The following is a 24467-nucleotide window of genomic DNA, read 5'->3' on the forward strand; positions in this document are numbered from 1 at the left end:
AAATATGCATTTAAAGGAGCTTGAGAGGAGGCCGCGGTAGGAATATTGCGATGGTAAAAATTTACCATGCCTAAGAAGCGGCGAAGCTGAGAGACCGTAGAAGGCTTGGGGAAACTTAAAATGGCTTCAACCTTAGTAGGAATAGGAGATATACCACGATGGTTAATGCGATAACCCAGAAAATCAATTTCATTAACGGCAAGAACACATTTGGCGGGATTTAAGCGAAGACCAAATTCTCTAAGTCTTTCGAAGACTGCTCGTAAATGAGTGTGATGGTCTTCAATGGTTTTGGAGAATACCAAAATATCGTCCTGATAAGCAAAGGTAAAATCAAGATTGCTCAAGGCTTGGTTGAGATATCTCTGAAAGGTCTGGCTAGCATTACGCAAGCCGAAAGTCATGAACATGAATTCGAACAAACCGAAGGGAGTTATTACAGCAGTCTTTTCGATGTCCTCAGGATGAACTGGAATCTGCTGATAAGCACGAATAAGATCAAGCTTGCTGAAGATTTTTTTACCATGTACTTCACTGGAGCAGTCATATAAATGGGGAATGGGATATTTATCCGGTTTGGTAACAGCATTTAACGGTCTATAGTCACCACACACCCGCCACTCGGTGTCACCCTTTTTGACCATATGAATGGGACTTGCCCAAGAGCTAGAAGAGGGTCTACACCTACCAGTGTTTATCCAATGCTGGAACTCCATTTTTGCATACTTAAGCTTATCAGGCGGTAGCCGACGAGCCCGAGCTGACAAGGGAGGTCCTGAGGTAACTATATGATGGAAAACTCTAGGAATTTTTGGAGGAATATTGCAGGAGCTGCCTGTAATTTCTGGGAATTCTGAAAGAATTTTTTTGCACTCACTATCTATCAGCACACAATGTATGGAGTGTACAGGAGCCTCTTTGACAATTCCTTTAGAGCATAGCTCAGTTGAAGGGTCTATTAAACATTTCCTGCGTAGATCAACCGCCAAATTATACTGAAAAAGTAAATCGGCGCCAATAATGGCATATGGAACCTCCGCGATACAAAAGTTCCAGGTTATATCGCGCCGCAGCCCCAAATTCAGAGTACGAAGCGCCTCACCATAAGTATTTATGAAGCTATTATTAGCGGCATAAAGTTTTAGCCGAGCCGGTCTGTCGCGAAACCTAGGATCGACTGGCACTAGCGAAATGTCCGCACCGGTATCGACAAGATAAATTTGACCTGTGGTCCTGTCACGGATATGAAGACGTCGAGAAGGTCCAATCACACCTTTACCTGCCGCCTCCAAACAGGAAGGTGTAGAACTTAGTTTTTTGGCTTAGCCGAAAATTCCGCGAACATTTTACACCACTCTTTGCACGAAAGAGCGTTATTCGGGTATTTCTGATGCGCATAACATAACTCGGATTTCGCAGAATTACTCCTGCGACCCTGATTGGACCCAGACCGTGACCGACCGCGACTGCGTAAGCGTTTAAATTCCATTTGCATTTGGTTAAATGATTCCATCATGGTGTCAAATTTTGCCTCGAGCTTTTGAAATTCAGAGCGGTCTACTGGCAATGATGGTACGGGTTTTTTAAACACCCCGAAAGCTTGGGGAAATTCAGCGTTCGAACCCGGTTGACACGAAATTTTGTCGGCGATAGTGGCTAAAGTTTCAAGGTCCTTGTCTGATACAATCGTTAGAATGTCGCGCTGTTGTTGCGAAAGACACTGGAGAAAGATTGTTTTAAGAACTTGATCCGAGAGGTTACTTTCATTTAAATCACGAAGTTGACTCAATACTATAGAAGGTTTGCAATTAACATCGACACGACCCTTTAATAACTTTTTTAAACTGTCCTCCTTAGATAAGGAAAAACGTGAAACAAGCTTGGCTTTTGCTTGTTCAAACGCATCACCCGGAAGCGGACTCGATTTAATAATTGAGCTGATACATTTGAAGGCTTCCGCATCGTCAATAGCCATAACTAAATAATCGAATTTTGTAGAATCTACAGTTATATTGGCACGGCGGAAAGCGGCATCGACCTGAAAAAGCCAGCACTGAATGTCAGAAGTTATAATTTTGGGAATTTTAGGCGAAACAGCGTCGATGCGGCCTTCATTACGGCCATTACCGGCAATAACATTAGCCAGGGCGTCCCTGACATCACGTAGTTGAGCATTAGTTTGATCTAATTGCACTTGTAGCTCTTCAGCCGACATTATGGCAACAAAATGAATAATATATGTGAAATAAATGAATAAAAAAATAAAAAAGTATGATCTAATTTTAAATTAAAAATAGTTTCCAACACAATATTTAATACAGTAAAAACAGTGACGATAATTAATCAAAAGGGATGATTATCACACATCCATAATAAAAAACTAAATTTAAACGTTTGTACCTTTACGCACTGCACTGAAGTATCATGAAGTATCAAATCAGCTGATCCCTCAATCACAAGTTTGAAGTTTGAAATCAGCTGATCTTGCTGTCAGACGGCGAGATGCAAGAGTCAAGTGGCGAAACGTCGCGCTCCAAAGTACAGCAACCAGCCAAACATCCGGCAACCGGTAAACAGCACCCGTACGAACACTACCAACAAGTGCGGCCAATAGTCGAACTGCAAAAAGCCGGCTGCACACAGCACAATTTCAACCGACAGCAACTGCGTGCCAGAATTCTGCCTAGCAATACGAACAATCACAAAGCCGGACGCACACGATGGCAGATGGGAAAAATTGGCGGTAAGGATACTGAAGACGGCACAATTTTTCAATAAAATTCATTAACAACACAACTGAGCGATCACATCACCGTTCCAGGGTAAAATTACCAAATAGCGTACTAGTTCACTGCTAAATTACAGCACACGCACAACCGTTACTATATGAACGTCGGGGTCACCACTGTAGGTTTTGTAGTCACCAGACGAGAGATCCTATACTCTTAAACACCAAAATAATACACTTGTTAACGGGTAACAATACTTTATTGTACCAATCGTACAAGAAAACAGCTACATAGCTTAGACACGTGGAAGTCAACGACTTTTACAACCAGTCTCTGTCACGACTCAGGTGCAACCTAATCCGCCATAATGGATTGAATCCATCCTGACAATTGACAGCCTCCACTCCACTCTCGGAGTGAGTGAGAGGGCGATACAAGTCCCCACACCCTTTAATACTGTGGCGCCATCTAGCGGTCATGCTTTAAAGCATGGATAAGGTATCTTGAGCTGAAAAGGCTGAAGAGAATGTAGAACTTTGCATACCTACACTAAATTTAGGTACATAATTAATTTTGTTTTTCACGACTCATATAAAATAAAGTAATGCTGCCACAGGTTCTCTAATAAGCATGAAACTTCAATTTGGTCTAGCATTCCACTATTTTAGCCTTTCCTGAATGTAGAATGTAGAATTTTTCATTGGACTAAGTCAGTTCAACACTGGCATGGTTTAAGTAGGCCATCAGAGAGTTTTTGTTTTTACTTCTCCTACTAAAAATGGTTGTCATTCATCCAGTTCCATCAGTTCTATCTATCAGTGTCTTAACGTATGGCTGAGTTTCTACAAAGACTTTTTCCGTTCAAAAAATGACGTAAGATGTTCTCTTCAAATTTTAAGAAGTTTTAAGTCTTTACTTATGAAGACTTTTGGGAAGTACCTGTAGAAGTTAAATAACATGGATAATACAGAGGAACCTCTATTTACATCACTGTTTCTACTAAAAACCGCTGCAATAAGGGTCTTTACGACCATCCCTCAGTCTTCCAAATCAGAATCGAAAGCAATTTAATTTGATGTGAGTTGTAGAACAACATTGAAAAGACGTTACACAAAACACCTATTTTATTATTGTCAGAAGACTACGTTACTTCAGCGTTAACAAATAAAGTCGCTTCTGATATCCTTCATAATACTAGTAATAACTAAATCTTCGAACTTGCAATACCTTTATTTTTAAATTTAACACGACGTTTCGGTTGATGTGTATCTCCAACCAATATCAAGTGTAAACTAACAAAAACTAGTATTCTACGGGGTATAACTAATGATATGCCTAGTCATGTGGAACTTGTGAAATGCATTATATATTGTATATTGACGGTAGAGGTCTCCAGATATTGGGAATTTCGACACTGGGCTGCCTGAAGATTCCATGATTTTGCGCGATGTATGTTGTTTCAAGAAATTTTCCTCTTTTCCAGTGTTGTTCCTTATATGGAATTTTTGCTTCTACCCAATGTATGTTGCACCAAGCGTGTTATGAAATTTCTAATCTGAAAACTTCCCCTGTTTGGATTTACTTTTGGTGCTCCTTTCTCCTTACTTTGAAGGGCGTTTTGTCTCGCCAATATAGTCCACGCATTCACATGGTACTCATATGGTTGTATTCGACGTAAAGGCAGTTTTTACGTTGAACTTCGTAGCGATTCTCCTGACTTTCTTCAAAGTTCCCCTGATGTGCATTCCTCTCGCTCTTGTGGTTCTTTTCTTTTTGTTACCGCTGATTTCTTGATTGTTGTTTTGATCAACTTTAGTGAATACCCATTTTGTTGAAGGTCCTTGGTGATATACTCTATCTCCATCTTAAGGTCGTTAATGTTTTTGCCAATTGTGGGCGCCGTTTTATATAATGACTTGATGATTCCCACGTTTGTTGACGCCGATTAATTTGAGTTATAGTGCAACCCACGCATACTGGCCAGTAGCCAGTAGCCAGTATGCGTGGGTTTGCGGCAGATTGAAGTCTTAAGGTGGCCGTTATAATTTTTCACAAAAACGTCTAAAAAGGGTAAGGTTGACTTCTGGTAAAATTGAAAGTTTCCAACTCCATCGTAAACTTGATGCTGGGTCTAACGTTGTTGAGATGTTTCAGAAAATCCGTTACTTCTGCGTCGTTCTTTTTGGTCGACATCGTCCCAGTCGATGAATGTGTATCCAAGCCACATCTTGGGTTTAGAATGTGCTGTTCTTATAGCGAGCTCTTCAAACCACTCCATGTAAATGTTAACTACGACTGGAGATAGTGGGAATCCCACTAGGAGTCCTTCGTCCTGGGCGTAAGACCTATTTTTGACGTGATAGTAGGAGTTATGCAGAACAACTTCCAGAAGCTCTATCACTCCCTCAAGTGGTAGTCCAGTGCGTTCAGCAAGGGTCGTGTCCTCTCCGAGCCTTTCCTTAATGATGTTCAAGGATTCCTCGATGGGCACATTCGTTTACAGACTCTCAACATCAAAATTTACTAGACAGTCACTGGGTCCGATGTTAGTGTCCTGAAGTAGTTCGACGAAGTATGTTCCGTGTTCTCTTGCAGTGGTCTAATGATGTACAACAGAAACCTAGAGAGTTTGGAAGTTAGCGAATCTGTTCCTCATGTATTTTGGGAAGTCCATAGAAGTGTGGTGATTTGCTGTGAGTTTTGTCCGCAAGTAGGTATTTCAAGGATATGATAGCTTAATAACTTTCGTAAATTTACTTTTAAGACTTACCATTAAGCTTCATGTTGTCAGCTTACCAAATCACTAAGAAGTTTTTCAAGTAACCTATTTGCGTGTAAACTGTAAAGAATCCTTTCTCGATAAAGTCTATAGACCTTCTTGTGACCAAAGAAGGAAAATCCTCAAAAAACGCAATCGCAACTATACGAAAGAAGAAGAAGTTTAACCGGAAATCCAAAATAGGGTGGCAAATGTAAGAATCATTTTCTCAGATGAAATGGGCGAATCGCGTCATCTGGAGTGGATGGAATCTTTCCTGCTCTTCTACAAATGAGGCAAAAAGAATGTTTTTCTGACTTATTTAGAATAGCTAGTGCCATATTAGGTTTACGATACCTTCGAAGTACATGCAGAAGGATTATATTAATCTTCATGCGAGAAATAGGAGAAAAAATTGAACCAATCCAAAATTTTATAGCGCTTCTTTTGTTGAAGATGATGGATAAAGCCATTAGACGATTGAATGTACAATTGACAGTAATTGGTAAATGGGAAAAAAATCTTAGATGACGGATGAGATCTTGGAACTGGTGGAAGGAAGATGATTGTTTAAAAATAAAATAAGAGAATACATGAACGAACAGAGAGAAATAAGAACAGCTAAAGAAAAAGAGAAATTAGAACAATGTATGGAAGAATATCAAGCCAAATTTGATAGATGTAATCTACACAAGAAGGTAAAGGCCTATATCCTTTACAGTTAATGTACTTAACGATAACCACCCAAGCAACGCACCATATGTATAATATATCGTTAAATATATGTTTATTCAACGATTTTTTAGTACATTTTTGGTTTTAATATATTTATCAACCGTATATGATCAAGGTATATTTATTAAACTGTAGAATATACGTATATCATATACGATTCTGTTTACGAAACGGAGAAAATTTCGGCATTAAAAAAATTGACACCGGATTGACGGAGGCAACAATATAATAGAATTTAAGGACTCAGTTAAAAATCTAGGCTTAATATTGGATTATAAATTAAAATTTAAAGAACATATTACTTTTTGTTTAAAAAAAGCATATTCGACGTTGAAACTAATTTATTCACATAGATATTATTTATCGCTTTAAAAAACTAAGACTATGCTCTGTGAAACACTCGTTTTATCATCTTCCAACTTTGAGGCTTTTTTTGGACAGCCTGGACATAAAAAAGGTTCAAAAAGTGCAAAATTGCTGTCTGAGACTCATATTTGGCATAAGGCGTAGACGAAGAACATCTCACAATTTGTCCGAAGTAGGATGGCTTAAATATGAGTAGACGTCGCAATTTATATTTAGCAGTATTTTTTTATAAAATTATTAAATTTCAATGTCCTCCATATCTCCACCGCAAAATTAAATATCGCACCAATGTTCATAACATTAATATCCGAAAATTAAACCTTTTAACTATACCACCTCATAAAACTGAAACATTTAAGAAGTCATTTACCTATCAAATTGCCTCTGTAATTAATAAATACAAAATAATGGACTTTTTTATCGATACCAGTCTTCAAAAGAAAGTTTAAAACTAAATTGGGTTAAGAGCATTAATTTGCACATCATCTCACTATTCTATCTGATCTCACTTATATTCTGTTTTTTTTTTAAATTAATCATTATTATTATTATTATTTTTCTGTTTTACCTCGCTGATAGCAGTGTTGTCAATTTCAGCGGCCTGAAGGCAAAATGAATTTTGCTATGGTAGATTTAGGAACTTTCGAACAATGTTGCATGTATTCAGTACAACAGATTTCTGTATGGTGACAATCGTCCAGGAGGAAAGACCCAATGCGTTAAGGTTTTTGGTTATTATTGACATTATTGGTATTGGGCACTGCTATGTCAATTAGAAAGGTTTTCTTTTGGGGTTTGTTTATATTATATCTGATCTGTTTGAAGTCAGCGTCCTGTCGGTCAAAACAGTTCTGTCCCAGTAGAGGCGAAAGTTGTCATTTTCAAGTACAGTTTCTGGCTTGTACTGATAATAGGGGCAAGTTTTGTCAATTAGATGATACACTTTTGCCAGTGCTTGATGAATAATTTTTGCCACACCGTTATGTCAGTGCAGATATTCGGCAGCTAATAGAGATGTGCATCCTGATGTTATATGTTGAATTGCCTCCGGTACGCGCAGGCATTTTCTACATCGATCGTCGATTACTTTCTCATCTTTAGTAATGTACTTAAGGCAATTTCTTGTAGCAATCACTTGGTCTTGTATAGCCATCATAAAGCCTTCAGTTTCAGGAAATAGATCTCCACGAGTCAACCAGTAGTTCGACGTTTCATAATCGACATGTTTGGCATTAAGTTCGTGAGGATGCTTCCCATGTATTGTCTTCTGCCTCCATGTGTTAACTTTAATGGCTGTGTGCTCTGATCTTGTAACAGTAATGTGTTCTGCTATACCTTCACGGAGATTCAAGGGTGTGTATCCGTTATCCGCTATCACCACTGCTGTATGAAGAAAAGAGGTTTCCCTCATAGTGAGGAAGTATTTCTGAAGATCTGCTACTTGTTTTTTGAAGAGAAAAGAAATATCAGTTAGTCCTCTACCACCCTTGGATCTGGGAAGAGTAAGTCTTTCGATGGCTGATGAGGGTGGTGTGCTCGAAACGTCGTGAGGGTTATTCTGGTCTTCCTCTTAATCTCCTCTATATCAGTCTTTGTCCACCTAATGACTCCAAAAAAATTCGTTAAGACAGGGATAGCGTAGGTATTAACCGCTTTAATCATGTTCTTACCATTCAGTTTAGTTTTTAAAATTTGCTTAAGACGATTGATATATTTCTTTTGGAGGTTCTGTTTCATTTTCTTGTTGTCTGTATGGGCTGACTGATGTACGCCCAAGTACGTATTAGTTTTCCCTTCTTCCATAGCCCGAATGAGACTATACCATCTTGTAATTCAAAGTTGTTGGTATTGTATTTACTTTCGATAACTGTTTGAGTTTTGCATTTATCGATACCAAAGCTCATTTTAATGTCGTGGTAAAATATTTCAATTGTTCGCAGCAATGAGTTGACATGCGTTGATGTCCCAGCATAGACTTTGGTATCATCTATGTACATTAGATATGTAATATTATATAAGTTTTCCCTGTTAGCTTTAACGGTTAAACGGTGACTTTGATTAAGCATATGAGAGAGGGGATTTAGAGCCAGACAAAACCAGAGGGGACTTAGGGAATCTCCCTGGAAAATGCCTTGTTGTATTTTAATAGGCTCAATCGCTAATGTTTGATTTTTGCAGTTGAGATTCAACTGTGTGGTCTAAAAACCCATCATAAGTTTTAATAAATTGATAAGCGGTGGAACGACTTTATAAATCTTAAGGACCTTAAGCAGCCAAGTGTGTGGAACGGTATCGAAAGCCTTACGGTAATCTATAAAGACGGTGTATAAGTTTCTCTGCTTCTAAATTGCTTGTTCCATTATTACAGTATCTATAAGTAACTGTTCTTTACATCCTTGAGACCTCTTAATGCAGCCCTTTTGTTGTAGAGCGATAATTCCGTGGTCGCAATAATTCAGTGCTTATAAAATATTTTTGCAATGCATGCTGTAAGCAGTTTATAGATTGTAGGCAGGCAGGCCTATATTTTTCAAGATTTTTGGTATTGTTATCTTTTGGCAGCAAATATGTTAGTCCTTGCGCAATGTAAGTTGGTATTTTGGTTGGTTCCTGCAAAAATCTATTGAAATGACGAGCTAAATGTGTATGAGTGTATTTAAACCGTTTGTACCAAAAGTAATGAATTCGGTCGTTACCAGTTATTATTATTATTATTATTTTAAGACCTTTATTATTTAAAGGCCTTGATCCCGATAGAATTCATAACATAAATAGGACACAATGTACTCGTATGTAGCGAATTCGTAAATTTCTTTGGAAATTTTAGACTGTTAGGCAGTAAATGTTCCTTAATATGATAATTTTATATCAGATCGAACGCTGCGCCATAATTATAGCCCATTAAATTTCATCATACTACTCAAATTACTCTAGAGCCATACTGAAATTTAATCTTTATTATGTTTCGACAATTTTACACCAATAGGGTGCGATAGATATAATAAGAGGGTAGTCGCAATCGCCTCGACAATTCGATGCGTATCTCGAGGTTACATAAATGGGGCGGAGTCCCGTCTCTAATCCTCATGACAGCTCGCCGATGCAACGCGTCTGATAAAAGAACGAAAACCAATTTTAGCTGTTGGTGTTGCCTACATACATTTTTATTTTAACAGAATTTCTACGTTTTTTTTTTAATTATATATTTACCACCCTTTCCTGCTGTTTTGTGTTTCGTTTAGGGTTGCATGAGCGGTGTCTTGTCTGGATAATGTTTATATTTTGTATTCTGTTTCTGACGGTTATTTTTAATTGGCTTTTGTGGTATTAGTTATATAGCCATATTCAGTGCGTCCCAAAAGGTATGTTTAAATTTACTTAAAATTAAGCGATAAGTGTTTCGCCAAAACGCTTGGATCTGTCGATTTCTATTTCAAGTTGCGCTTTTTTGTACGTGAAATATGTGTATTGTATATTGTTTGGCTTCTCAAAAATAAATTTCGACCATCAATATCATTTTTTCAAATGAAACCACTGTTTTTTATATTTGAATTTAAAGAATAAATAAATGAAAGCGCCTTTATTTTCAACTCGGCGAAATTCAGCTAAGCTGTTGGTTTATCCAAGAATATCAAAAAAAGATACAATTATAAAATTAGAAATAAGATTAAAAAAAAAGTTTGACAATATCATTTACCTATCAAAACTATCATACACATACTACAGAATTAAAAAGAAATAGAAAAGTTATAAACATATTAGCAGAAAACAAGATATTAGTCATTTAAACGTAACAGCTGCTTTTTAAATTTTGATTTAAATGTGCAGGAGGTATTATCTTTAACTTGACTGATGATTGGATTTTGATTAAGAAGTTTAACTGATGTGTAAGAAAAGCAGTTCTGAGTCCTGACTTTGTTAATTTTGGGTAGTTCATAGTGCGTATTGAAACGAGTTTCGCGTAGGTGAATATTATCTCTATGTGTTAGATTTTCAAACAAGTAAGAAGGGCTCTCAGATTTAATTAATTTATGCAGGAAGCAAGCAAGATGTAGTTTTTGTCGATCGGATATATTTATCCACTTTAGATCTTGAAGTTTATTGTTCACCTGATCACTACGTTTCAGGTTGTAAATGAGATGAATACAGAAGTTCTGGACCTTAGAATATTGAAAGGCTAGAATTAGCATTAAAACTATGGGCAGTTTGTTTGCTTGCAACATCTCTGATGCAATGATGTCAAATGCTTATGTAGAAATGGCAAAAAAATACACTTTATATTAACATAAAAATTTGCCATTTATTTTGACAGGTCCAAAACAATATTATTCCTTTTCAATAAAATATGAAGGATTTTTTTTTATATAATATGATAAGATAGTCTATGAAGCAGGCAACATTTAAAGTTAAAGTGTATTAAAGAAAAAGGCAACAACATCGCAACGCCGCTCGAGCCCATTGTTGACTCCACCGACACAAGTAATCTTTACTAGTGACGTCGTCAAAAAATATTTACATGATAAATATTTATTATCAACAGATTATGCTTTAAATTATAAAAAAATATTATCGTTTATGAACTCTTTATGCGTTTTTTTTAACGTTCTTCATAAGAGTAAAGGTACGTATCTAATAAAAAGCATTTTAATGGAAAATAAATATTTTATATTTTTTGATAAGTTTTTATTATTTTACGTTTATGACGACGGTGGTCCCTCGATATGATGTTATGATAATTTCGGTATTTACTTGTGAAAAGATCGGCTTAAATCGCCTTTTTCCCATGGTGCGGCACAAATGTTTACTATCGTAATAATAAACAATGATTCATCCTTTTTCAACCAAAAACTAAAGAAAAAACACAGAACTTCACAAATGCCGAATGTAAATACAAAGCCGTTTGTCAAGATGATATTTCACGAGATGGCGTCAGCTTTTGCTTGCAATGTTGCCATTTCAAATTTTTTAGAAGCGGTTTTAGGAATAAGAATGTCAACATCTTTTTTTTGCTTGGAAAATATTATTTTTGTGCCTAAAATAACATATATCTATTTCTACTTTTTATTTTTAATCAAAAATTTAACATCAATAAGTTAAATTAACGTTCTGATATGTGTTGATCTATGGGTAATTCTTCAAATTGATGTCAATATTCTGTAACCGCGTTATAAAAGTAAAAGAAAATGAAAAGTAAGTTCTAATATATCCTTTATAATAAATAGAAATGGAATATTTAAAAAAAAGCAAAATTTTTTTTTTATTTAACAAAAAGAATTTTAAATAATTATAAAATCACCTCCATGGACTGTAACTCACCAATGCATCGACATAAAACTTATCAAATATTACCATTAAAAATTCGAAATTATTTGTTATTTGTATTTTGCTGGACGGTAAAGGGGCTAATAATATATAAAAAAACAAATATCGATAAATAAAAAAAATATCATTTTGTATATTACCTAAAACATACCTGTATGTAATAACCAGTAACTTTATATTTTTGAATTTATTGGAAAATATCACCTCCATGGACATCCACTCCGTAGATTTCGAAGTCCACGGAGTTGACCGATGTCCATGGAGCTGATTTACTTGTGTATATATTTATCGGAATTTAAAAATGTATTAGAAATGCGAATATTTATATAAATATTTTTTACTAGGCCTGTTACAATGACTAAAAAAAGGAAATTGGTGATCAAAAAAGAAGAAAACAAAAAAGAGAAGCAGAGCAAAGGCGTATATTTAATTTGGCGATAAAATTAAGTTAAACGTAGAGCTGTATGAGTTGGCAAAGAAAAAAGAACGTGAAAGATACCACAGAAGAAAAAATGTTGGAAAAATAAAAACCATTAACAACGTCTCTGAAAGAGAAAAAAGAGCAATAAGAAAGCGATGGAAACAGGCTGTACTAAAATATTGAGAAAAAATAAGGAATAAAAAAAATTAGTTACATATTTAGAAAAAAATACACCGCTTTCGACACCAACGAATTTTGAAGTTCCAGTGATATCCAGAAGAGCTTTAGCAGGCAGTAAGAAAGTTTTAAGAAAGCGCTCTAAAATATTTAGGGAATTAAATCGAATAAAAACCGAATTAAAAAAAGCTGAAAAGAAAGCAACACGCTATAAACTAAAATACTACAGACTAAAAAACCGTAAAAATAAAAGGAATTTAACATCTCCGGAAACCAAAATAGAACATTTAACGAAAAGAAAAAACATAACAAAAGAAGTCAAGCGAAAACTAGTGTTCGGTGAGGCCTTAAAGACGCAACTTGAGTACAACTTTAAAGCCCTGGGTTCCAGTACATAAAAAAAAATAATTTTTCAAGTATGCTTCTGGACCCTTAATAAAAAAGTATTGCTTAATTCAATCTTCAAAGTCATTTACAGGGTCATATTACAGGTCACAAAGAAAGGCCTTTAAAAGACCAGAGAGTAAGGCTAAAGCAAAAAAAATCATTACTTATAAAAGCCGTGCAGATTTTTTTTGAAAGGGATGATAACAGTAGAATGTGCCATATATTATATACATGATTATATACATTATTATATTTATTATATACATTATATTACATATATATACAAATTTAATAATAAAAATAATATATGGATTTGTTATTTGTTTTTTTTTTAAACATTCCTTTTTTTCATAAAATTTATTGTGTATTTTTTCTGTTATACCATCGAATCAAATACTGTGATTGATTATTTCAATTTTAAATATTAAAATGCATTATTATAAGTTGGTAAGCCGATAATGTATTAATTTTTTTTGGAACATTAGGAAAAACTATCTATTTTGCCAAAAATTTAGTCATACGGCCTTGAAGAAAGCGAATTTGGGCACAGTAATCTTCGAAAATAGACTCAGCACATTATAAAATATTAAGTAATATGAAATTTAATCGTAAAAATAGTAAAATCAATGAGATCCCACGCCCCTTAGTAGCCGGAGTATTAAGTATATCAATGCAATCGAATGTTTATAGTAATATTATCAAGAAATTAACTTTACGATCAAATAACAAAATATATGTTTTTTTGTATTTTTTTTCCCGTAGAATTCAATGGTGTAATCAGATTTTTTGTTTTTTAAAAAACTTAAACAAATTCTTAACAATTATTGTAAACATTTTTTTAGTTTTTTGCACTTTTGAGCACATTTTTAAATGGCAAGTCTATTTTTTTTTATTTCATGAATTTTTTTCTCGTTCCTGATACCACCCCCCCAAACCTTTTCCCGTCGTTAGTTTCCGGATAACAATTTTTTCCCTAAAAAGTACAATTCGCCTAGACTATTTGGGAGTCTTTTATCATCTTTGGACTTGGAAGGAGTAATGAAAAGGCAGAAAAGCTCACACAACTCTTTAAAGAGGAAGAGCTCGACATCACGAACACATACCGTAATCTACCACCCATAAGATTATACACATGGAAATCCCCTGAAAATGATAAGAGACCAATAATTGGTAATCAAATTGATTACCTCCTGATCCACAAAAAATTGCACAATAACATTAAGGGAGTGGCAGCTTATCCCGGAGCCGACTTCGCATCAGATCACAATTCCATTAATAGGCAACTTTAGATTTAAGGGAAACTGCCGAACAAAAGCCAAAAAATATAATATTGATGCGCTTGATAAAAGAGTGAATAATCAATGAGACTCTGGATATAATAGATAAGAGATAAGGAGACAAGCAAAGGAGTATATACTGAAATCCACAGAAACATTCCTCGCAGAATTAGAGAGGCAAAAAACACATGGTTATCTAAACAATGTGAAGAAGTAGAAACACAAAAAACATAACAGTTCCCTCTTCATCAAAAACTAAAAGAGATAACCAACACTTTTAAGAAGACAAATACCTCAATTACTAATAAAAAATATATAAATTATTTAATATAAAAATAATTATCTTTCCACGATCAACGTACAATTTACAGCCTATTCATTTCGAGATAAATCTCCCAAAACGTCACAACAGATCTACAACTAATACTTCCCGAAGTTAACCAACCAAATCTACACGGTCAATTATTTCTATATATATCCGAATAATGGCCTTATTGGTACATAATCGACCCTGAAAGCACTTGCCTGGCCCTCCGACACGTGTAAGACCCTTAAAACCCATTGTTTGGTGGTCTCTATAGGTTCATAGTTGCCATTGTGTACCGGAATTGAATGATACTAATCTGATACGGGGGTTGAACTTTGGGATAAATGGAATGAGAATTTAAGTAATGTATTTTATGTAGGTACGTGCCTATATGTTTTTAAGATAAAATTTATTAGACAAATAAAAATTTCCATGTGGGTTGATTAACTTGTTTTAATCATGTGTATCTTAGAAATTTAATTTGGTTGTTTATAATTACGTAAAAATCATAGTATAGCTGGAAAAATTGATGTAAGTATTAAATAAAAATCTTCTTGTTACTTCACCAAACATTTTTATTTTGTTTTATTTATTCTCTGTACACGTGTTTTGCTTAACATATAATATGCAGGAGAAGATTTTTGTCAAAAAGATGGATAGTGTAAATCTATAAAAAGAAACAGTCTTATTAGGACATTTTTACTTGATGACACAGGTCTAAAAGATCTTGGACAATTTGGAGGACGATGATCTTGGATATTAGTTCATCCTCTTCATCGGTCCTTAAGTATTTTTTATAAATACATTAGAAGAAATCGAAGAAATCAAACGTCTATTGAGGCAGGTATGCAAGCAACATCAAGATCTCCTTATATTTTTTACATTTATATTTACAAAACGTTGTATTGTACTGATAAGGCCCTCTACTCCCTACAAGACTTTTTACAAGACTTTCGACCTTGATTACGACTTTTTCAAATGTACTTTCAAATGTACCTGACTCATATTTTTAAGTTTATCCATATCATCAAGTGATTTGGATTTGTCAAAACGAAACAAATAATCATAAGCAAAAGAGATTAAAGAATATCGGCGAAACTCGATTTGAACGTGTTCAATAATACTGCTACCTTGGAACCATAAAAAATGTACAATGGGACAGTGCACAAGAAATAAAATGACGTATAGGAGAAGCAATAACGGTATTTCACCAAATGGGTGCTATCTTCAAAAGTCACAACATATCTCATGACACGAAAGTAAGACACTTAAGATCCTATGTATTTTCTGTTTTATTGTATGGTGTAGAATCCTGGACCTTCACAGAAAGAACCTACGGACTTGGTTTAGAAAAAGCCCGGTAAAACTGTTTCAAAGCTGTAACAAAAATAGTTAACTTAGTCTATATAATTCCCAACATCCGAAAGGATAGGTAGAGGAGAGTCGGGTAATCGTGCGCGGCGGCTAATAGTGCGCGTCATATCAATAGAAGCAATCGGTTTATTAGTCAAATCTATACACGTCGTGACACCTATTAAGCATTAGTTAAAGTAACGCCACCGACGGAGCATTTATACCCATAATCGCGTATGTTATTTCACTTGGCGGTTATTCGGGTTGTTTACTCTAATTTGTGTGTGTGTGTGTGTGTGTGTGAATAAGAGATTGGACTGCTTCTAGAGCTGTTTTTGTTTCTGAATTTGGTGTAAACTAGTTAATGTGGTTTTATTTATTGGTGGAGCTATTTAACAAATAAATATTTAAAGTAAATTACATGCCACTTTTTTTTTGGTAAATTTTCATATCTTCTGGGTGCCCTTCGACTCTTTAAATTTATTTTTGTTGAAATACCTTGTTTTTTTTATTGTTTCAGGTGCCAAAATATAATCGCAAATGAAATATGGGCTCGTGGGCTACAGAAAAAATTAAATTGGCATTAAAATTTGTCGAGAACGGTGGCGCAATTAGAGATGCCGAAAGTAGGTTTAAAATTCCTGAATCTACCATTCGCAAAAGAAAGAAGGACTATGATGAAGGGCGTGATATAAATGGGCCTCACATGGGACGTCATTCTACTTTTTCAGAAGACCAAAAAACGAGTCTAGCAAGTCTAGCAATGTGTTTAAATTGGCAAAGTTGTTTTATGGTGTCACAAGAACTGAACTTCATCGACTAGCATATGATTTCGCATTAGCTAACAAAATCCCAAACAACTTTAACCCCACAACGAAAATGGCAAGTAAAGATTGGTACTATCAATTTTTAAAGAGGAATGATGAGTTATCGCTAAGAAAACCTGAACCAACAAGTATAAACCGAATATCTGCGTTCAACGGGAAACAAATTAACCAATTCTTTGCTAACCTAAAGAAACTATGAAAATTATCACTTTAAAGATGATAACATTTTTAACGTGGATGAAACTTGAATTTTTTATCGTTCAAAACCTTGTAAACGTCTTGGACCTAAGAGCGTAAAACAATTTGGAGCATAGACTTCTGCTGAAAGGGGACAAATAATAACTGTAATTTTTTGTTTTAATGCAGCTGGTATCTGCTATGTTCCTCCCAATGTTCATTTTTCTCAGGGCTCGCATAGCCAGCATTTCGGAGATAGCCGCATGCAAAGTATAGTTGCTCTAAATCCGGCTAGAGCAATGAAGAATTATTTTATGACTGGCTTCAGCATTTCAAAGAAACTGTTAAACCTTCCACAGATCAACCAGTTTTGGTAATACTGAATAATTACTCAAGCCACATTTCTATCCAAATTTATGAATTCTGTAGCCTGAATGGGATTAAACTGCTGACAATACCACCACATACCTCGCATCGCTTACAGCCTTTGGATTTCACATTTTATGATCCTCTTAAAGCAGTTTTTAATCGACAATGTGACAACTACTTCTTACGATATTCAAAAATTACACCGTATGATTTAGCAGAGCTCTTCCCTACCAGAAACGAAGAAGAATCCCTTTCTTTTTAAAATCAGGAGTATATTCATTAAGATGTAATGACTGTATTGCCATTTACATAGGGCAATCAGGGAGAAAAATTTCCACCAAAATAAAGGAACATACAAGTTTGGTGGATAGGTACAGGGATACTGACATGATTGAAACTAAATCGGCGTTTGCGAATCATTTATTGGCCTCCTCACATGGTTTTTTTTAACTCAGGGAGCGGATATTTTGCATGAGTGCTCAAAAGGCAAAAAACTGGACTTGTTAGAAAAAATGGAAATAACTAAAGCTAAGAAGAGCCCTGTCCTTGTGTGTGTGAACGATATTTTCACGTTTGAACCTCACCTCATTTATAACAACCTCTCTCGAAGAATTTAAAAAAGTCTTTTCCTTTTCGATTTTATATATTTTTGGTTTTTATTGTTAATATTGTTTACTTATATTCACACTTAGTAATATGGTTCTGATTGTTCCCTATGTTTGATTATGTTACTTGGTGGCCTATGACGCGCGCCTATGAATCTAAAGGTTGCTGGATCGTTCCCCACTGGTGATATTTTACATTTTTACTTTTTCATTTTTTATTTTTTAAGCATACATTTATCTATGGTAGAAATTGTTAACTTAATCTAGCTTTTCTTTTGCTGTTAGTTGTAGTGTGATCTGTGTAGGTCTAGGTAATGAGTTTTATCATCATTTATAAGCGTTCTTTTTGTGCAAAGTATCTTAATTTATTTTTTAGGCCTGATGATGCTCCAATAAGAGCGAAACACGTGTAGCTTCTAAAAAAATTACATGGGTTTGATGAGACCGTGACTTTGTGTTCATACCTTTGTTTTGCTCTTCCATATAGCCTATGTTCAAGCTACCACGATGGATCAAGCCCAAGCGGGATTTAAAGCTTCAGGAATATGACCTTTTCAGCCAGAAAAATTTACAAAAGAAGGCTTTTTGCCATCTACTCATCATATGCCAGCAATAACATTGGACGAAGAGAATTCGGAAAACGCCTCTAAAATTCAGCCAGAAACACCTGTTCCAAGCACTTCCACAGCTTTTCAGCAAGTTAAATTGGACTCCGCTACTTCAACTTCTCAACAAAGAATTTCCCCTTCTAAATACCAGTTCCATTAGCTCGCAGCTTGAAGTATCATTTAAGGAATTGAATCCAATTCCAAATAAATCAGGCACAGGGAAAGTTCAACGTCGGAAGAAACAAAAGTCACAAATTTTAACGGAAACCCCAAATAAAGAAATTTTGTTAGACGCCGCAATTTAGGAAAAAATAGACACAGCCTTGGAGAAAAAAGGAAAGGAATAAAAAAAAATTAGAAAAAAATGCTAAGCTAACTTTAAAACATTCTGGTAAAAATTAAAAAAAGGACAGTTAAAAGAAAAGTTTTTGAATAGAGCGAGTCTGAAGAAGATATCTCTGATAGTCAATTATGTGATGATAATGAATTGGATGACATGGATGCAAACAATGAAGAGAGATGCATAATTTGTGATGACACAAGCAGAAAAGGTGAATATTGGTTTCAATGTTCAACCTGCAGCAGGTGGGCTCATGGCCTTTGCACTGGTGTTGATTCCCTGGAAGGTTACGTTTGCGATTTTTGCGATGTTTAGTTTGTATTATTTTTATGTCTTTTGGATCCTAATAAATATATAACGCAATATGTTTTTTATTTCTCCTGTCAAACTATTTTAATTTACCACGTTCTGCTTGCGCTCGATTAACCGCATAGGCTGGGTAATCGTGCGTACGGCAAGATTTCATTTAATCTTGTCCTTAATTTTACAATATATTTCTTGGTACTAATTGATTCGCTCGGCTTATAGTACACAAAAAGAAAAACATCTGAGCCAAACTTCAAATTTTTATATGACATATTTACTAAAATACCAAGGTTTTTTCTTAGGTGCGCACAATTCACCGACTCTACCCTACTTGAAGAAAAGAAGAAATAATTAGTTTTATTGGTGCAAATAGACTTATATAATCGAGGGTTTTTTTTATCTGTCTTATAAGTATCATAGATTTCATTCTATCCAATTAGAACACCTGCTAGAGAATTGATTTATATGTAGTAAATTCTGATAAATCTGGTTCTTTTTTAAATATCAATATTGAGTTTCTCAAAAATAGAGTATATCGGATTGTGATCAGGTAGATATTGTTAATAATTAAAATTTATTGTCAATAATGAAACTTTTAATAATTTAAAGTTTAATGAAGATAGATTGTTGCTTGCAATTGTCATGTCAATAATAGAATAACCGCTTATACTAGGAGTTATCCTAGTGGGCTCAAAAATTCGTTAAGTGAAGTTAAAAATATCTACAATTATTTTAAGGCTATTTATAAGAGTTAACATTAAAATCCTTTTAGAACTAAAATATATTTAAATTATGTGAGTACACTTGCTAAATATGAAATTATCAAGAGAGTTACATTTCCCGAAGGCAGATTTTTTTAATTCTGTAACTTTTTCCTAATAGCCCAAGTCAGTCAACGTAAACCAACCCAACCCAACTCAAGATGTCACCCGCGTGCTTGTCAACAATGTCAATAAACCTGTCAACGGAATTGCATTAGACAACAGGCATTTCTCTATATTTGTGTTCTGTATTAGTAAGCGTCTGCCTGGGGGTAACTGTATTACTTGCAGTAAAAGTTCGGGCTTTTTCAAAACATTGTTCTAGTGCAAGCTTTACGTATATCACTGTATCGCCCAAAACGAAAATGTAAGCACTATACAAAAATAAAGTTAAAACTTTTACAAATAACGTTAAAAAAGAATTAAGACTCAAACATACCTCCTTTTTTCGCTAAACATAAGTACATTTATCATAAAAGATATTTCGCGCTGCCAAACAAGTTTCTGATGAAATTGAATTGGCATATTCGACAATTTTCTCTCGCAACTCTAAATTTCTTGCCTAAATTCGTGTTTGGAAAAGGATATCCTTAAGGGGTTCAGTTGGGGTTATTCAGATGCGGCTTAGATAGCCCCTCCTACCTAAAAGTCAAGTTTCACCTTCACGTTGGTGAACTCAGATGAGACGAGGTATAACCTTGAATGCGAAAGTGGACAAGGACCTGGAGACGGAAGGATGTCCAATAACAAACGAGGCGGAAGATCTATGTTCCATGTCATAGGGCAGCAACTAAGACATTACTAAACCAAAACTATTGACAAATATTGTCCCTAAAGGCTTGGCACAGACAGTCATAGGCATCAAATACATAAGATTAATTCGGCTGCGGCAATATGGTGTAAAAAGCAAGAAGAAACTACTATAGTGTAAATTCTCAAAATGATGATAAGTAGTACAAGAGATCTCTTTTACTACTTCACAATGATGAGTAGTAAAAGAAATGGCTTCTAGTCCCCAGCATCTCTTTGATAGGACAGGGATGTGAAGAATCCCTGGGTGAAACAGGAACGGGAAAAGGAATAAGAATGAAAATTAAACTTTGAACCGGAGAAAACTATGAAATATCAGAACTGGCTGGAAAAATAACAAATCATTTATTTGTAAAATCTTATACAAGTGGATGAATACAAGGGATGAAAAATCTGGAGAAACGTCAGCTCAAGAGAGCTTTAATGCCAAAGCTGGTAAAAGTATAGTTCGAAACGTTGTGGGGGATTTTGCTTTAGGAGTTAACATAAAAGAGGTAACATACTCATACAGTGTTGCTAGGAAAAGGAGTTGGTAATCACAAATACCTTGTAATGTACTGCCAATGTACTGCCCCCTTGACGACTTTACACCTGGACATGATCCTGTGACAATCTAAACAACACTATTAGGAATCTAATACATTATCGAGAAGTGTCAAGAAATAAGTATAAAAAAACAGTATAAAAAGCGTAAAAACCTATTCAGGTGCGGGCGATGCTACTGCCCACAACGTGCTCTTAGCCAATATAAAATGTATTTGATAGACTTCTGAAAGGTCTTTGATATATAACAAACTTATCGAAAACCTAATTTAAATCAAAGCAAAATACGCATAATAAAGAAGTTTTACTTGAACCAAACAGCAGTACTGCAGGTTGAAGATATGAAGACGAACGAAATCAAAATACAGAAAGGCGTCCGAAAAGGCTGCGTCCTGTCCACGCACCTGTTTAACTTATACTCCTAGTGTTTCGGTAGGTATTGGAGGAGAGAAGAGAAGAGGTGGGTTTGGAGGGACACTAATTATTAATCTTAAAATGACGGACGATACTGCAATGTTAACGGAGAATGCAGAAATGTTACACATCCAACTACAAAGAGTTAACCGAGCATGCGAAGAAGTAGGACTTATCATCAACATAGCAAATTTCATAGGGATAAGTAAAAACCGTAATATTTATACTAAATGGAAAACAAGTAAAGCGAGTACAAAAATACAAATATCTAGGAATAGACCGAAATGGCTTGAAAGAAATTTATTTCTTACTCTTAGAAACTACAAATAAAAGTTTGTCCCTGCGAATTAGACTAAGATTAAGACACATGGAGTGTTATGTGTGATCGGTGTTACTGTATAGAATGGAAAGCTGGACCTTACAAGCCCAAACTCTCAAAAAGCTAGAATCGCTCGAGATGTGGATATATAGGCGCAAGCTATAGATACTCTGGACCCATGAAGAAGTATTAAGGTGCATTCGATATGAAAGAAAACTACTTAAAGCCGAGTACTCATTGACGAGCTGCAATGGTAATTGCAACCGTTACTGAAACCTCTCTGGTGTATACGAGCCGATCACAAAGGAATGCATAGTTGGTCCGTGGACGTCGAAGCAACAAGTTTGCCTTGTAACAGGACCAGAAATATGAACTGAAACTTTAAAGCTGCAAGTAATAAAGATTTACTTCTATTTTGGGAAATCGCATGCCATCATCGGGAACGTTTATCTTCTATCAATGTGTTTATCCAAATATACTTAGCACTGCAATTACTTCTTTTCTTATCGACATTGTTAGGCGAACTAACTGGCGGACAATGCGGATCAACTTGATACAGTAACGGTTGCAGTTACAGTTGCAGTTCATCAATGAGTACCCGGCTTAAGATTATCAAGATCCGTAAAGTGGCATACATAGGTAATGTAGTAATTCTCTATAATGACAAATAAACAGGGTGTTTACTAAACATGCGGAAGAAATTTAAGAGAATATTCGTTGGAATATTCTAAGTATACTTTGCCCTTTATGATTTTTGATGCTTTGTTTCGAAAATACGGGGCAAAAAAGAATTATGACAATAACAATTCTTTATTTTACTGCACCAGCCGTGTTGAGGCACGCAACGCAATTCAGTGCGATGCCTGCAAAGGCACCATGCACGCGTCCTGCGCCGGGCTATCAACCGATGACTATACCCGCATTACGAGGAAAAGAGCACGGGCCTTGAAATTTGTCTGTGCTCGCTGTGAGACCCGAATGGAAAATCTGTCTAATTTTAAATCTATCATTCAGGAAGAAACATCCAAACTTATGGCCAAAATTACTGAGCTCGAAAGTAAATTGCGAGAACTCAGTTCAACCAATAGTCGCGCTCCTACAAGCATTGTACCAGCCCAATTTAAGGAAATTATTTCGGAGGTCAACGAGCGTAATATCCGTAAGAGAAATTTGATCATATTTAATCTAAAGGAACCCTCGTCTAATGAAAATAAAGAACAAAGAATTCGCAAAGAGCGAGAGGATATTAAGAATATAATGAAGACAATCACTTCCGACACTCAGATCAATGATTTCGATATGCACAGGTTGGGCAAATATGATCCTGGAAGAAACACACCGCGACCAATTAAAGTGTCACTCCCAGGAGAAGATACGATCCATAAACTAATAAAAAACAGCAAAAAACTTCGTGATTCGCAATATTATAAAAATGTAACCATATCTTACGATAAAACTCCCAAACAAATTAGTTATTATAAAGATGTGAAGGCGCAACTTAATGCTAGGGTAGATCAGGGTGAACATGATCTTAGCTTCGAAATTATAGACCTATATCTATTTTATGCAATTTTTCCAAGCTCTTTGAAATTTGTATTCATAAACAACTGTACAATCAAGTTAAATCTTTCATCTCTATCGATCAGCACGGGTTTGTGGAGCAGAGATCATGTGTCACAAACCTGAGCTGTCTTTCTGAATATGTGTGTCAGGCGCTTAATGCTAGAGGTCAGGTAGATGTCCTTTACATGGACTTTCAGAAGGCGTTTGGTCAGGTAGATCTCAGAATTTTATTAAAAAAACTGGATTATCTGGGCTGTTCCACAGGTCTGTTAAGTTTTCTTTCCTCGTATCTCAATGGGCGTAGGCAGTTTGTCGAGATCGACGGCTTTCATTCTTCTCAATATATAGTGAAATCTGGAGTTCCCCAGGGAGCAAATTTGGGTCCTTTGTTGTTTATATTGTTTATTAACGATCTCGCATTAATCATCTCTTGTTATAAATTGCTTTTTGCCGACGATCTGAAAATTTACACTAAAATTAACTGTTTAGCCGACTGCCAACATCTTCAAGAAGTATTAAATAGTATTAATAGCTGGTGTCAGAATAACAGACTTTTTCTTAATGTATCAAAATGTTTTCTTGTTTCCTATTGTAGAAATAAAACTTCTATACAATATGATTACCATATACAGAATCTTCCTTTAACAAGATGCCATGAAATCACGGATTTGGGTGTAACGTTTGATGAAAATTTTGACTTTAAAAGCCACATTCAGAATATTGTACTATCATCATCCAGGTCTTTGGGGTTTATTATTAGAAATTGTCGTAATTTTAACGATACCAGCGTGGTACTATTATTATATCAATCTTTTGTACGCTCAAGACTCGAGTATGCGTCACTTATATGGCATCCAATATATGAAACTGAAATCAAAAACGTTAAATATATACAACGCAGGTTTATAAAGTATTTGCACTATAGGGAAGATGGCGTTTATCCAGCCAGAGGCACTTGCCAAAATGTCATGCTTGGACGGTTCAATATGAAAA

The 24467-nt window shown here is 35.3% G+C and overlaps 1 protein-coding gene and 1 long non-coding RNA gene across 2 annotated transcripts in view; one reads left to right on the forward strand and one right to left on the reverse strand.

Moving 5' to 3' along the window:
• Nucleotides 1-24467, reverse strand: part of LOC126741745 (aryl hydrocarbon receptor protein 1) — a 417955-nt gene that overhangs the window by 153184 nt on the left and 240304 nt on the right. The gene's annotated exons all lie outside the window — the stretch shown is intronic.
• On the forward strand, nt 11068-13207 carry LOC126741748 (uncharacterized). Its single transcript, XR_007662314.1, has 2 exons — nt 11068-11209; nt 12255-13207. It is a non-coding gene; the product is annotated as an uncharacterized LOC126741748 (long non-coding RNA).

The sequence above is a fragment of the Anthonomus grandis genome, chromosome 10 (assembly GCF_022605725.1).
Source record: "Anthonomus grandis grandis chromosome 10, icAntGran1.3, whole genome shotgun sequence".
Lineage (NCBI taxonomy): Eukaryota > Metazoa > Arthropoda > Insecta > Coleoptera > Curculionidae > Anthonomus > Anthonomus grandis.